This window comes from Chiloscyllium punctatum, chromosome 26 (genome assembly GCF_047496795.1).
Source record: "Chiloscyllium punctatum isolate Juve2018m chromosome 26, sChiPun1.3, whole genome shotgun sequence".
Lineage (NCBI taxonomy): Eukaryota > Metazoa > Chordata > Chondrichthyes > Orectolobiformes > Hemiscylliidae > Chiloscyllium > Chiloscyllium punctatum.
Window position 1 is genome coordinate 16,476,138 of NC_092764.1, and position 16,237 is coordinate 16,492,374.

At 39.0% G+C, this 16,237-nt stretch overlaps 1 protein-coding gene and 1 long non-coding RNA gene across 5 annotated transcripts in view; one reads left to right on the forward strand and one right to left on the reverse strand.

The window, feature by feature from the left end:
• Positions 1-16,237, reverse strand: part of wwox (WW domain containing oxidoreductase) — a 939,779-nt gene that overhangs the window by 491,032 nt on the left and 432,510 nt on the right. The gene's annotated exons all lie outside the window — the stretch shown is intronic.
• Positions 11,120-16,237, forward strand: part of LOC140496156 (uncharacterized) — a 39,033-nt gene continuing 33,915 nt past the window's right edge. Inside the window, exons 1-2 of one of the 2 annotated variants that reach the window (XR_011964184.1) lie at positions 11,120-11,394; positions 12,708-12,949. This is a non-coding gene — a long non-coding RNA (uncharacterized lncRNA). The remainder of the gene's footprint in view (positions 11,395-12,707; positions 12,950-16,237) is intronic. The other variant, XR_011964185.1, reaches the window with a different exon arrangement.

A 16,237-nucleotide genomic window follows, 5' to 3' on the forward strand; every position in this document is an offset into this window, starting at 1 on the left:
AGCACCAGCCGTCTCTTTAACTTAGATCCGAAATTCACTTCCACTCTTCAAAATACTTCTGTTCAGTTGTTTATTAAAATGTATTTGCATGTCCAATCAAACCTCATTATCTTGAGCTCCTGGGAATCTGCAGAAGTAATTCATTTTGTGATCATCTTTATCTAGGCTTCAGTGTTACTATTGATTATAACGAATTTATATATTAATATATGTTCACATATGTACACAGGAAGACAGACAGGCAAGAATTTTCAATGCCCAGGAGTGATTACATAGCCATAATCTCAATGAGAAATTCAAGCTGAACATAACCATCTGAAGCCCAAGATGAGATCACAACCTTGAAATCATTAAAATTATCACAAAAAAAGCAATCAATGGAATAACCTCATCCTGTTTGTAGTACATTATTTTTAAAAAGAACAGTGGTGGATGTCACTGAAATCATCAATGGCCAAAACACTCAATGCAGTTTGATGTGTGACGACATCTTCATTAAGGGATAGACGACTGCAACAAAATCACTGTGGTGTATACCGTGCTAAGAATCCCCCTCTCAGCCAAATACCAGAAAACATATCAACGTCTACACAGTAATCAACTCCACACTGTGCAATCAACGGGGTGCTGTTATTGAAAGGGTTAAGATGTGAAATCCTTTCCAGAGTGACACATGGGTGAAGTGCAGACTCTGCATTAACTGAGGTGAAAGTGCAAACAATTTTAGCATTTGGGCCACATTCATTTGGTTTAACAGAAGGGCATAAGCCAGGCAAAGGCAGTTTAAGGTCAGCAGGACTGTCAGCTCCTCTTCAACTCTGATGCTGCTGCCATGGGTTAGTATGACAAAACATTACAGGCCTTAAGCACAAAGCCACGGAGTGATCCTACTGGCTGATTCACACAATGGTGGAACCCTTCATCCTACAATGTTGGAAAAGGAAAGCTGTGTAACTGAACACCAGCTTGCCCACTTAATTCCACGGTTACACTGTGCTACAGCTGGCGCAACATCCTGCCCTACTGAATAATATGCCTCCATTAAGAAATATTCTTTGCTAGGAGACTTTATGAATCTAAAGTCGATCAAGTGCTTCACAAAATTTTCTTTAACTCACGGCATGCTGGTTTCTTTTAGAATCAGATTGTGCATTGAGACACAGTTAGAGACTTAAGGGAGGACAATAACTCCATAATAACATTGAACTAGCACATAACCATGCCATATCACCACCTGATTCCCCTACAAGGTTAGTTGTTTCTAGCCCTGGTTAATTTTATAGAAAGACACAGAAAAATAAAAACAGGAGTAGGCCATTCAGCCCTTCGAGCCAACTCTGCCATTCAACATGATCACGGTTGGGCATTCAACTCAGTACAGGTATCCTCTTTCTGCTTTCTCCCCATGCCCTTTGACCCCTTTAGCCCTAAGAACTATATCTAACTCCTTCTTGAAAATGTTTTGGTCGCAACCCCTTTTCTGTAGCAGGGAATTTCACAGGCTCACCACTCTCATTTCAGTATTAAATAGCCTAGCCTGTATCCTTAGATTGTGATCTGTAGTCTGGAATTTGCCACACCCTCCCAAAAGATATCAGAAACATCCTTTCTGCATTTACATCGTCTAGTCTGTGACAATTTTACACGTTTCTCTGAGGTGCTCCCCTCCATCTTCCAGGCTCTAGTGAATATAGTCCTAACTGATCCAGTTTCTCTTCATATCACAGTCCTGCCATCCCAGAAATCAGTCTAGCAAATCTTTTATGCACTTCCGCTATAGCCTCAGCATCCTTCCTCAGATAAAGAAACCAAACTGTGCAGTACATTTCAGTTAAGATTTCACAAAGGCTCTATTCATTTGCGGCAAGACACCCCTGCTTCTCTACTCTAATCTTCTTGTTATGAAGGCCAACATACTATACGTCTCCTTCACTGCTTACTGCACCTACATACTTACTTTCAGTGACTGATGTACAAGGACACCGAGTCTCATTGTACACCACATCACCCAACCCCCTCACTCCCAACCAACCCCCACGCCTTTCCCAATCTATCGCCAGTCAGATAACAATCTGTCTTCCTGTTTTTACTACCTAAGTGGATAACCTTACATTTAGCCACATTAGATTTTATCTGCCAAGTATATGACCACTCTCAACTTGTCCAAATCTGCATCTTCCTCACAGATCTCCCTTTTCGGAGGCAAGATAATAAACTACTTCTCCCACAAACTACACATGAAATAACAACAAGAGAGAAATTTAACCATTAGCTTTTGTGTCAAAACCTCAGATGATCAGACAGTTTCAGAGCTGCACTGGGTCAGACCTTCCAGCAGATTAAAAAACATATTGCTGGAAAATCTGAGCAGGTCTGGCAGCATCTGTGGACAGAACTCAGAGTTAATGTTTCAGGTCCAGTGACTTTTCTTCAAAACTGATGGTAGCTAGGAAAAAATGTGTTTTTAATGCAGAAGATAAGGTGGGGGGGAGGGGGTAAAGAGTAAATGGTAGCTGGAGCTGGTGCCCAAGGAGAGAAGAACAGTTGGACAGACAAAGGAGAGGACAGCAGTCAGCCTAGGACAATGAATGGCTGCAATTGGGGGCTATTGACCTCCAGGAGAAAGTGAAGATTGCAGATGCTGGTGAGTCAGAGTCGAAAAGTGTGGCGCTAGAAAAGCACAGCAGGTCAGACAGCATCTGAGGAGTAGGCAAGGTACCCTCTTTCTGTTTTATCCCCATGCCCTTTGACCCCTTTGCCTCCCAGCAGACTTCTGGCTGTGTTTAAATTCAGTGAATGACACACAACAAGGAGAAACCAGAAATGAGAAAAGCACATTACTTCTCTGTCCACTAATGTTGCCTCACTTGGAAACCTCCTGATGGAGGAAACAGCAATCATCAACAATCAGTGCTCCCACTGTCCACAATAATTTTTTTAAATTTTTGTCTGAGGAGTCTAGACCAAGAAGAATCAGGTGGCTAACATTTATTGAAGAAAACAAAAATTCCAGGAAATACACTTTGATGACAAAACCCGACGGCTGCACTCTGCACTGCCATCTGGAGAAGACAGTGCATCAAGGAAGGGATGCAGAAAATAACTCCAGAATTGGGAAGGTTAGGTGATGCATAGGAGCAGGAGGGAAAAGGGCACTAAATTGATGCAACTCAATTTTCATCCTGCAATTCACAAATTAAATTTTTAAATACCTAGATATTTTATGACTGCCTTCTTTCAAATTTTGTGTGACTCAAATCCACTGCAGTATGCTCTAACTTTGGATATGACAATGTATGCGCACTGTTATAGTATACTTTCACTGAGGGGACGGAGGAAATTAAGAGTCCAGGAGGGAGTAGAGCCATGGCAAAGATGTGGGGAAAAAGAAGTAGAAGAAAAGGGGAGGACAGCAGAGAATTGGCAGAGGAGGGAGAGAGAGAGAGAGGAAGAAAGAAGAGGAAAGAAGGGACAGGGACTAAGGATGCAAAACAAAAGAGGAGAATGGAGGCCCTACCAATATGCAAACTACCCTACACCTATATGGCACTTCAACCATGTTTTGGTCTGCATTATTGCAAAAGGACATTGTCAAAACTTTTCCAGCTCTTAAATAGTGTAGAAAATGTGAGAAATCTGACAAAATATGGCAAGCTTGGAAAAATCTGAATCTTGACGTTGAGGAGAAAAAATTCCCATTTAAGCTTTCAGTGCGAGTTCTGAATCTCACTAATAGGCTACAACCACATTATTTCCATGTAATTGAATTTCATTAAGTACTCCCACCTCACTTGTATGCAGTTTGAAATTCTTAATCCCTCTCCCAAATCACAAGACGTTAACAATTCTGACTGGCAATGGGCTTCTCTGCAGCTCTGTTTCAATATTCCTTCACCAATGTGAGCTTCAATGTTCCATGGATATGGTCCTCCTCCACCCTCCACCCACAACCAGCCTGCCTCATTATTATGGCTGATCTCAGACCCACTAGGATCCCACTTCAGCTCTTCGGGATTTCACTCTGAAGCTCAGGGATACCTATGACTTGTGTGTTCTTGCCAGGTCACTTAAGTATACATACTGCACACAATGCATCTTATAGCTCTTAGAATCATTTCTTAGCACTCTCTGTTTACCTGGAGACTGAGGAATACATCACCTTTTAGCATGAAGGGTTAGTAGTTGTGGAGGGTGAGAGACGTTGAGTCGAGATGCTGCATGCATTAAAGAGATTAGAACATTGGTGAGGTTTGTTTGTAATATCAAAGTTAGAGTGTGTGTACAATAGTAAAGAGATGATGGCACTTCCCTTTGCACAGCAGATAACATAATTGACCTTCACTGTTATGCATTCCATCTGACACTAGAGAAAGCATTAACCCAGGCTGCTAACTGTGCCCAGGACTGCCTCTGTTTAGTGCCGTGTCCTCCTTTGGTAGTACACCGAATAAAGAATCGTTCTCCTCTGGACCACCCAGTCCACCAGGTCTCGATCTGGAAAGCAGGGAGCTTGCTTCTTTTCCTGAAACATTTTGGTTTCCTCAGAGGACGGTGTGCACGGTAGTTCCTGATTTGTAGGATCTGATGTGGGGTACAGCCAGGAGCTTTCAATACGGCTGCAGAGGCTTGCACGCTGGAAAATCCCAGCAGTGGCCAAAATGTCACCATTTCTACTGCATAATTACACAGGGATGAGGCCAAATATGGCTGCATAATTAATGAAATGACGAGCAGGAGCTAGTATGAGAAAAGTTGCTGTGAACCATGACAGCACTTATCCCTTGAAACTCTCTGAAAATAGCCTAAAAATGGAAGAATCCAGTTCAGCATTTAACAATGCAACTTGTACCATAGAATATTTCGATATTCACTGTAAATAAGTGTAGCAAGACACTCACACAGTTATAGCTTACTTTGTTGCAGGATTTTAATTCAAACAATTTAGCCACTACCTGAACCTTGAGAAATGTAGCATATGTATTTTCTGCACATACGCATACACCTTGTGGAATACACCCAGCTTACAAGATTCACTTTCTCTGACAGATTCCTAACATATGCCCCAATAATCCCAGCAGTGAGACTTCCCTCAAACCATTTACTTTCAAACCAGATGTGAAAGATGTAAACGAATTCAGTATGAAGAAATCAGAGCTTTCTACCTTGATCTCAATACAGTGTTGTTCATCAATAATTCAGGTACCCTGTGAGAAAAGGGATGACAGGTCTCTCTTCCGAACACATTTGAAAGCGTGGTCAAACAGGACTTATGGAAAGGGGAAGTAATGTTAGCTATTTTCATATCATGGGAGTCGACAAACAGCAGAGAGCGTGATTTTAAAAAGAAACCTTCCTGGCTTCCTTTTCCTTTAGAAAAACCACTGAATATCAAGGAAGTGATAAAGGAATGAGCAAAGTCTGCTCAATAACCTCCAGTTTCGCCTATGTTCTTGCAACCAAGACATATCGTCTGCTCAATTGCTTATTTGTGTTGCAAAAGAATCCCATTACCTCTCACAGCTGATAAAATATTAATAAAAAGAGGAATATTGCACTTTCCCAATCTGGCTGTCTTTGAATGGTAATACACAGGATTGGTGAATGATCTGAGGGTCAGATAATAGCTTTTGAAGGATGGGAGGGGTCGAAAGCTGAACATCTCATTGATTAAGTGTGGTCTGATTGAAAGCCACATGCTCACAAACAGGTCGGAATCATTTGTCCTGTTTCCTAAGTTGGACTTTTTAACTGAGTTGATTTAACCCCGCACCTCCACCTAAAATCTCTGCTTGCAGTCAACATTAGATGCCTGGTCATAATAAATAATATTATAAATGCAAGTCCTAAAAATGATACTCATGCCGTGGTTAAGTTTTTTTTTAAATTACCCTTTAATTTCACCTTTTGTTTTGTATTCACTTGTGGGACACTGATATCACTGGCATTTATTGCCAATCCCTATTTGTTCTTGAGAAGGTAGTGGTGAGCTGCCTTCTTGGACCACTACAGTCCATGTGCTGTAGGTAATATTATTGTTATCTTTAAAGAGGTAGTTGTGCAAGGTTTATATATTCATGCCTAAATATATCTGTGCACACAGAATGGTCCCTTAATGCAACGGTCTGTACAGAGGATTTTAGATACCTTCTGGGAGAATTTTCCATTTGTCCTACATTTGAAAGTCACTCCAATGTTAGGTCACATTCATTAGCTTACTCATTCAAACTATATTACCTGTCATTGCAAAGTACTGAACAATTGACATATTTTCCATCTGTCAATATCACAGTGTTTGGAACATGCAATGACATAATAGCAAAAACAAAGCGCATCCTCATAAACATCCATGTACAAAAGTCAAAACCATATTTAAAAGTTCTAGTATGGAGAGAATGGATAAAGCCAACAGTACACCCTAAGAGTTTAGATACCTCCCATAGATTGTGCAGACCTTCAACAACTCATGACTAATGACAGTCTTGGAACTGGTCCATTGAATTACTGTCTTGTGGTAGCTTCCTATGTATTTTTCTCATTGGCCTTTCTCAAGCATAAAGATTGCAGTCTTATTAACTATTTTGTAAGCAACAGGGTGCATTGCCATTATTTCTATTGAACTTAGCCATGTTGCCATTTGGAGACTTTAACTGGGGGTCATTGATGTGGTAAAGCTGGAGAGAGTCAGTCTTGCCCTCATCCAGGTGCTAAAGACTGGCCTATACTCCTCACCAGCTACAAATGATATGCAAGTAAGGTAAAGAAAACCTTTAAAAGATAACTTAATTCCTCACCCAATGGCTTCAAAATCATCACTTTAACTGCTTTGAAATAAATTCCTTTGTTGGAAGTACAAAAACCCTGATCTAACTTGCTTATGTAAAGGCTTTGTAAAGTTCAGCAGCTAGCAGATGGCAGATTTCAAACCAGATTCTCCACTGACTTGAATGCCATCAGTCATCTCAAAGTTATACATTGACATCACGGTACAGAATGTGCTGATAATACTCTACAGTATCTGAACGATTACGAGAACACAGAAATGGCTACCACCATATTATTAAATTGAAGAGGGTTCAGAAAAGATTTACAAGGATGTTGCTGGGAATGGAAGGTTTGAGTTATAAGGAGAGGCTGGATAGTTTGGGGCTTTATTCACTGAAGTGTAGGAGGTTGAGGTTTATAAAGTCATGAGGTGCATAGATAAAGTGAATAGCAAAGATCTTTTCCCTCAGATAGGAAAGTTCAAAACTAGAGGGCATACTTTTGAGATGCGAGGAGAAAGATTTGAAATGGACATGAACGGCAACTTTTTCACACAAAGAAATTTGGACAGGTATGTGAATCAGAAAGGTTTAGACAGAATTGGGCTAAATGCAGGCAAGTGAGACTAGTTTAATTTGGGAAGATTGGTCAGCATGGACTGGTTGGACTGACGGGTCTGTTTCCGTGCTGTAGGCTCTATAACTCTATGTCAGTAATAAAGGAACTCAGAGGGCGGAAAAGCCAAGCTAGTACAAACCAGTTTTTGATAATCCTCATACTGACTCAAATTTTTTAATCACATCTTTTTCCTCCATTTGTATCAACTTTCTAGTACAACAGCTGCATTAAAACAAAATGAAAGATACTCAGAAGATACACAGATCCATAATGAGGTGTCAAGTATTCATCCCTCCCTACATCAGCAACAATAAGTAGTTTCCCACTGCAGCGTGTGTGGGCTACAAAAGCGCAAATTATTAGCTTAAATATTAGTGGAACCAAGGCCAATTATAAGATCAGTGCACAAACTCTGATTCCAGACTGAGCCTAATAAGATATCTGAAAGACAACAGCAACTGACTTGTCTATACTTTGTTCTGGAGTGCAGTTTGAGCAGTTGTCCATTAATATTACTTCATTACTCTTAATAAGATGAACTCAAGTGTAAATAGCAAACTATCAAACTTTGCATTTCTTGTTATTAAATTGATTGACAACAAACACCACAAATGTGTCACTGCGCACAGAAACACAAAGGGAGAGAACTGGGTCAAACAGCAACATACTGAGAATATGGCAGACCTTATAGATGATATTACATCTGTCCTGTATATCAACAGTGTACTTGTACTGGACCATGTAAGACATCTATCAATAGAAGTGTTCCAGCAGAGATATCCCATCTGTCTCACTCTGAGTAAAAGACTTGTTATATTTTCTCTGTGGTGAACATAACCATACTGTATGCGTAAATCAGTTTGTCCAGAAGACAGAGCTCATACCTTAACCAATGCAATCAATGTTAATAAACTTAATGCTAGCTAACAGAACGGAGAATTCCATACAGTGACTGATGAAATCTCATTAAGCCGCTTCAAAGGAAAATGAGAAACATATTCAGGAACCTACAAAAGCAAGGTACTGTGCTTGCCATTAAAACATAGTGGGGAACAACAGTGGCTTGGAAGTCATTTTAGATGGTGGAAGCTTACCCTTGCCTACAAGTAGCTTTCCTCCTAACAGGTTTGCTGTGGTTATTGTGTGGGTTTCAGGGTTCAAACAGGAGCATGCCTGACACTAAACAAACAACAAAGGTAATGTGATCTTCACTGTAGCATCAAAAAGCCATAGCAATGACCACATGGTTTACAAACTGGAATTAAAAAAAACATTTTAATTCTGTAGTGGTATTCAATATCTGATTAAGTCATCGCCGTCTCATCCGTGATCTTGACAAAAGCCATCCATGATCTGCCACAACCATCAAAAATAGTTGAGGACAAATGTCCAAATGAACCTAAAATCAATTAGCCATCAAATTTTGACCCTTAATTGCAGACCATTGGTGGCATTTTAATTGCAGCCGTCATGGGCAGGTGCGACTGAAGATATTGACAGTAAGCTTTGTACAATAAACTTTATTGGCAACTTGTGTCTGATTGCAGTACTGAAGCTGAATAAAAAGAAATCAGGAAGGCTGTGTGCAGCGAGCAGATCATTATTATTGCAAATTTATACAATTCCTCTGGATTTGCACCCCTGCCCCCATCTCCATCTTAAACTGATGACATGGCAGTGTGGCCTTATTGAGAATATTTAATTTTTAATAATTAAAACATTCAGATCTTGCTAGCTGCAATGAATCAGCTTAATTTTTTGGGTTTTTTTGGCACGTCTTTTCTGTCAGATTAATGGTGAGTAGCTACCACCAAGAGCATAAAAATGTATGCAACTTGGAGTCAAAATTTGGAAGATGTCTTTTCAGAACAACCCTCCCCTACTGCCCCCGCCCAACCAGTCCACCATCACTTTTTTTCCCAATTTTCTATGAATACAATTTGAAAGGTTTGTACAATGTCTGCTCTGAAACCATCTGATGATACAGAATTGCAGCTGAGTAAATACCTGAAAGAAAAGCCTTTCTAACAGGAAATAACTTTTGGGACAATTAAAACCACTACACCTCCTAGTGGCCAATGCTATTAATGCCCTCAGACTGAAACATCCAACAAAAAAATTTGGCTTTTCACCAAAGGTAGAATAATCCTTATTCAGCTACTTCCCTGAAAATGCCCCAAGAAACAGCTGCTGAGGACAGTCCCTCCTTAATCACATTTTGGCTTCCAATGCAAATTGTTCCAAAAGGGTGAGCAATTTTGTTTTAGTTCTTTGCGGATTTGGAATCTTTTCGGTTTCAGCAGCTCAGGCATTCAGAGAAGGTCCTTCTTTTAAAACATTACCTCATGAACAAAAAGAAAATCTGCATTCTACACCCAAGTGTTATCTCAGTGCAGCATGTCTGAATAATGAGCGATTTGGTGACACAATACAGGGAGCATTTATAAATGTATCATTTCCCCAAACAGAGGATTCTGTGGCACTCAGGTGATGTTGCATTCTATTGACCGAATCATTTACATGGTGAGGGCCAATGGATGATTTGATCCACATATAAGAGATACTGAATAATTGTTCCATAAATGAATGAAAATGTAAAGACCAGACTCAGCATCAAAAACAACATATAAACAACTCATCCAAGTATTGTCCTTTGATGGGAGCAGACCACTCCAACCAGAATTTCTTTCTCAATACTGGAATCGGAGGAAAGGTTTAGGTTGGGTTTACAAAGTACTCCATTCAAAGTGCAGCTAAGGCCTCTTCATACCCCAATGTTTAAGGACAATCACAAACATCAGTTATATCTCCGAATTTTAGCTGATGAAAAGGGGCTTGCAGAAAGACAAAACACTTTTCATCTCACACTTGGAAGGACAACTTACAAGAATACCAATACAGCAGAAATACAACAACTATATGAGAAGAGAGTACTGAATGGCTGGCAAGTACACTCTGCTGGTAGGGGAGTTGTCATGTGCAATTCAGCAGTGAGTGATGATTGACAGTTAACTGCCAGGCTTTGTTTAGATTTTAAACCAGCAATAGCTCTGTAAGGCATAAGGAGAACATTGAAATTGGAAGGGCTGAAGCCATGGAGATACCATTTATCGAATGTTTCTAAGTCTGTACCACATAGCTTGCTCTTTGATTAGATTAGATTAGATTACTTACAGTGTGGAAACAGGCCCTTCGGCCCAACAAGTCCACACTGCCCCGCCGAAGCGCAACCCACCCATACCCCTACATCTACCCCTTACCTACACTACGGGCAATTTAGGATGGCCAATTCACCTGACCGGCACATCTTTGGACTGTGGGAGGAAACCGGAGCACCCGGAGGAAACCCACGCAGACACGGGGAGAATGTGCAAACTCCACACAGTCAGTCACCTGAGGCGGGAATTGAACCCGGGTCTCTGGCGCTGTGAGGCAGCAGTGCTAACCACTGTGCCACCGTGCCGCCCAAATGCTGGGAAAACATTTTTAAATAATTGTTTTAAAAATACTGCATCACTTTGACATATTCTTCAGTTAATAAGACCGTGTTCAATGCAGTTCATAGGAAACCACCCTTCAATCCAGGGGAAAAGAAAAATCCCCATTTTACATTCCAAGCCAAGTAGCAATCAACAAAAAGAAGGGCAGTCTGAGAAATGTTTGGAACCAAGCTATTAGACAGATGATGTATTGCACCAGCTGCATGACACATTTTATTTATTCGTCTTCCACAACTGAACACAGTTGCACAATCCACTGAGCAAAAAGGACGTAATTTTATTTTACTGCTTGTAACTGCACGTAGGTCCAAACATTCCTGATCACAGCTGCCAGCCAGGCATTCTGCTTAGTGTAGAGTCCCATTCGAAAATGTTTGGTCAAGTCAAGGAAGATTCACACATGGTGCACAATTGCTACATGGACTAAGGCCATCATGGAGACAGGTTGCACATTGCATCAACAGCATTGAAAAAGAAATCAGCTGAAGGAACCAGACTCTCGAACATGGAATGTGTAAGTGAGTTTACTTAACCATATCAAGAGTGTCTCATGTTTCTTGGTCCACACGATACAACAGTATATTGATTTATATAAATATATATTGCTACTGTTGATATAATTCATGTATTTGTTTTAAATATATCACCTGACTTTTTAAAAAATGCTTATCCGACATAATTGCAGTATTTAGAACACTATCAGGTTGATAATGATCCGTCAGAAGCCACATATGCTGTGAGCTCAGCCTGCGAATGTGGAATCTTCCACTCACTTGGTACATTTCTACTGTATGTACCTGGAGTGGACAGCAAAGGGAGGAAGGAATTGCATGAAAGGGAGCACAGAGGATGGTAGAATAGAGCTAAATACTTACAGGTGCAAAAGACCAGATGAACAGATCAGGGAAAGGGACAAAGAAATGTCAAAGAACAGGTTAATATCGGCTGATGAGCCAACAAAGAGTGACTAAAAACTGTCAATCAAGAAGAGTAGCGTAATGATTTCACAGAAAATGTTATTGATATGATAGTTGAAAATAGGTGGGGCTTAAGTTCATTATATATTCTACCACATGTATTCTGAATCACAAAATAAATGCTTAGGGTTAAATCTGTTTGTGGTGTACAATGTATTCTAATGCAGCCACAATAAACAATGAGTACACTAAAGTTTGACTTGCATATGTTCTGGTCAGTGAACCATTTTAAACATAAGAAAAAGACTTTGTGTTTTGCACCATCTTAATTTTTGATATGTCTCAACAGATTAGCAACCTCTGTGAAGAAATCCCACAGCATTTAATTCGAACAAGAGATCTGAGTAATGACCTTGTCAAGTGGCCTCAACTGAAACCAATTTCAGTTTCCACGATTTTAAACCAGAAGAAGTTTTAATAAACGATAAAAATTTACATTATTTAGTGAATCATTAAGTAGAAGTAGAATTTGTTCTGTGTTTAATTCCATCAAGTCAACATGACACCAAGAGAAACAGGGTGGGAAGGATACTCTAAACATTCAATATCTTTCGTATAAATTTGCTGTTGGGAAGCGGTACTGTACTGTTATTGAAACAGTACTTTCAATTAATATTTGTTAAAATGAGGCATTATTACCCTTTTTTGCAGCTGTCTCAGAATAACATATCTCAAAGCTGATGTCAAAAATTAGAGGGTAAAAAATAATTATCATAAGCTGCAGGCTGCAGTATTAATTTCACCTCCACGTTTAAAATCAAAGCTTGTTATATACAAGTAATAGTGATGTTTAATAAACTGGTTCACTGATAATTAAAGCACCTTGTATAATTTATCTCGTTGATCCCAGACCGCCTTCCTCTTTGAAAACCAATTGACACTGACACCTTGAATAAAGCTGCCAAATATCTGCACCAAGGTTCGAATATAAGTGAATTTGCCTTCATCAATGGACAGAACACATGCTGCTTTGTGGAAACCTAAAAATGCAGGACAACAACAATATGTGTCTTTCAGTCAGAGCCAGTACTGAAGTTGCTGCTCCAAATCAAAAACATAATCGTTCACTTACAAGCAGATGTCCTTCACATGGTAAGCAGTGGTTTATACCTTATCATAGGATCTCACTGCTGTGAAACATAATTCCATCCACTTTACAAAAGTAAAAGTAGCTCCGATAACTACAATAATTTACCACATAGTTTAGCAGAAATGACTCCTTGTCACTGTAATTCTAAGGCTCTTATGAATACTGTTATGATCCCAGCTGATGGTATTACAAGACAAGTGAGATTCTACACTGAAATCTGCTTGACAGATAATATTTTTTGGTTTTATCAAGGTGGTCTTTCACTGAAACACGCGTATAATCTTGCAGATTGATGTTCAACAATAAAATAGAAACTCATTACACAAAAGAAATGAGAATAAAATAGAAGAAACCAAACCATTTATATGTGACAAAAAAAAAGATTTCAAAACAGAAGGAAATCTATTATTCCATTAATCCCAAAAACACTCCTTTATGGTACACTCACAACACACAGAATGCACTTCCTTATCCCATACAGAGTTTGACTTTACTGTGATTTCAGCTTTTGGTCATGAGAACGTGATAGTTTCTTCCTGTAGCCTTCTGAGCTTAAAACTTCTCAACTTCAAATAACCCTTTCAGAGTTTTAACCAAACACTTCTCATCTAGAACCTTTCCTGATCTCCTTATACTAAGGAACAATTCTAAATTATCCTCTGTTATTCTCTGAAGCAACTGCTTTGTACCTCTAGATTGAGCAGAACTGCACAAACTAAAATTTAAACAAATAACTTTTTCTAAGTATGGTGCTTTCCTAACTAACTCCCTAAAAAAAAGAAACTGAAAGCTTAATGCATTATACTGTTCATTTTTGTCACTCATAAGCTCTCCAAATATAAACAAAACCCCACTATTTGCCAGAAGGTTTTTCTCCCACCACGTTTTTAAAAAAAATCACCATGGTGATAGAAACACTTAAAAGTTAATCAGTAGACCCCTTTGAACACACAGAAAACCCATACATCACTCATAAAGTTCAAAAATTCAAATTAAATGATGATAAAATAAATATGAATCACACATAGTGTATCACAATACAAATATAAAAACAGGCAACTTGTTGAGACAGATAATGCAGCAAATCCGTGGAATTCTTTACCACAGAGGACTATCATGGCTAGATCATTAAATAAATTCAAGACAGACATCTTTTATTTAGTAAGGGGATCAAGAGATAAGGCAGGAAAGTGGTGTTGATTATCAGATCAGCCATGATCACATGGAATACAGGAGCAAACTCGAGGGCTTGAATGGGTATTCCTGCTCCTTTGTTGCATGGTCTAATACAAATCACAAAAATACATGCTCAATGTGTAAAGATGTGTCAATTTGACACATATCTGGAGGTCAAAGAATTCCTGGTTATCCCTACCTAAACTCACCTGGCAAAATCACTTCTAGTCTAATTGTGACCATCAGGGTTTCTCAAATGCCCTCAAAATTCTCAAAAAGAAATGAAAGAAAAGCATGTATAAAATGACAAAGCAAATAACATGCAATTTATCAAAATCAACAATACAGATTCAAACAAAGCTGGTTTGCAAGGTGGCAATATATGGTATTAATTATTATTTTATTTCATCAACACTTCTTTACTGCAGAACATATGGCTAAAGATTTAAATAGAACCTTTCAGGACCTCAAAAAGCCGTACAGCCAAAGAACTTTGTTTGAAGTGAATGTTGTGACGGAGGAAATGCTTTAGCAAATGCAGAGCAAGATCCCACTAACAAAACTTGCATTAATGACAAAATAACCTTTTTCGAAGATGATGGCAGCATGATAAATATCAATGAGGACGCCAGGCAACCATAAGGAAATGATGGGCTAGTGACATTATCACCGGACTGCTAATCCAGAGACCCAGGTAATGTTCTGGGAACCCAGGTTCAAACCCTAGCATGGCAGACTCCAGGCCCACAGCAATGTGGTTGACACTTAACCATCCTCTGGATAATTAGGGATGGGAAATAAATGCTGGCCGGGGCACCGATGCCCATATTATTGTGATCGAATATATAAAACAAAATCCTCCCGTCTTCCTTGAATAACAGCATGAGCTCTCTTATATCCAACTGAGAGGGCAGCTCTGCCTTAGTTTAACATCTAATCCAAAAGACTCTCATTACTTCACGGAAGAAGTCATAACCTCTAACTTTCCAAATATCGCAATCGTAGATTCAAAAGCTTTTTCTTTCATATTCTTCTCGATTTTATTAAGTATTGCAGGTGACAGTGGGTCAAGGTAGTACATAGAAGTGAGAGTATACATTTCATTATGATGAAAATTCTAGTACAGCTCTTGAAAATTTAATGCTTTGCCTCCAAAACTTTATTCCTTAACCTCAATTCACACTGTTGTTTTAACCTTTCACTCTGAGGGAAATTATTCTCATGGTTTAAAGAAGAAAACCCCTAAAATTTAAGATTAAAAATTAGGCTTGGAAAGAGATTCAAAGCTTAGCAATGTCATTCCTCCCAATAACTTGTAATCTGTAATAGCAAAACAAATTCAAGAATTACTGTGGATAAATCACACATCTGCCTGATTTTTTATTCAGTTCAGATCCTGTTCAAGATAGAACTCATACCTAGAGGCAAACATCATCCAATCATCATTTAATCATTTAAAACAGATTAGGCTCATGTTATGAATCTGAATATTTTTACCACTCTTTGATATTGAAAAAATATTACTTATCTGATCCTATTGTACAGCAATCTCTACCACTAGAAATAGAAACTGACCCCTATGTGCATTGTTTCAGAAAACATTATCAATGGAGTACACAAACCATCAAAAACTGCAAAAGGCCTCTCAGTTGATACTCCATACACTTTCCTCTTCGCCCTGTGCATTCAGATTTAAGTCACAGCAATAGCCCACTCCAATATTTAGCCAAAATAAGTGGATATTTTCATACTTCTTGGCCATTGTAATCGAAATCGCTATCTTGTTCAATGGCAACAATCCATCAAAGGTGTGAGGACAACAATCTACCTTGGAACTCCGCTTTCCCTTTTGTTGCAGTACACTATCAATCATCATTATTTAATAAGCAAATAGAGATGTACAAATTGAAGCCTACACTCAACTTGACTTATCCAAAATGTTCCAGCTCTCACCTGGAGTTGGATTTTCAATCTTACTTATTTTTCTTGGACTTATATTTTTTTTTCAATGGTTGAAGTCTGAGAGCACAGCCTTCAGATACCACAGCATGGACAAAGCTAAATAAAAGCCAAAAGAACTTTGGATGTTGTAAATCAGAAAGAAAAACAGAAAT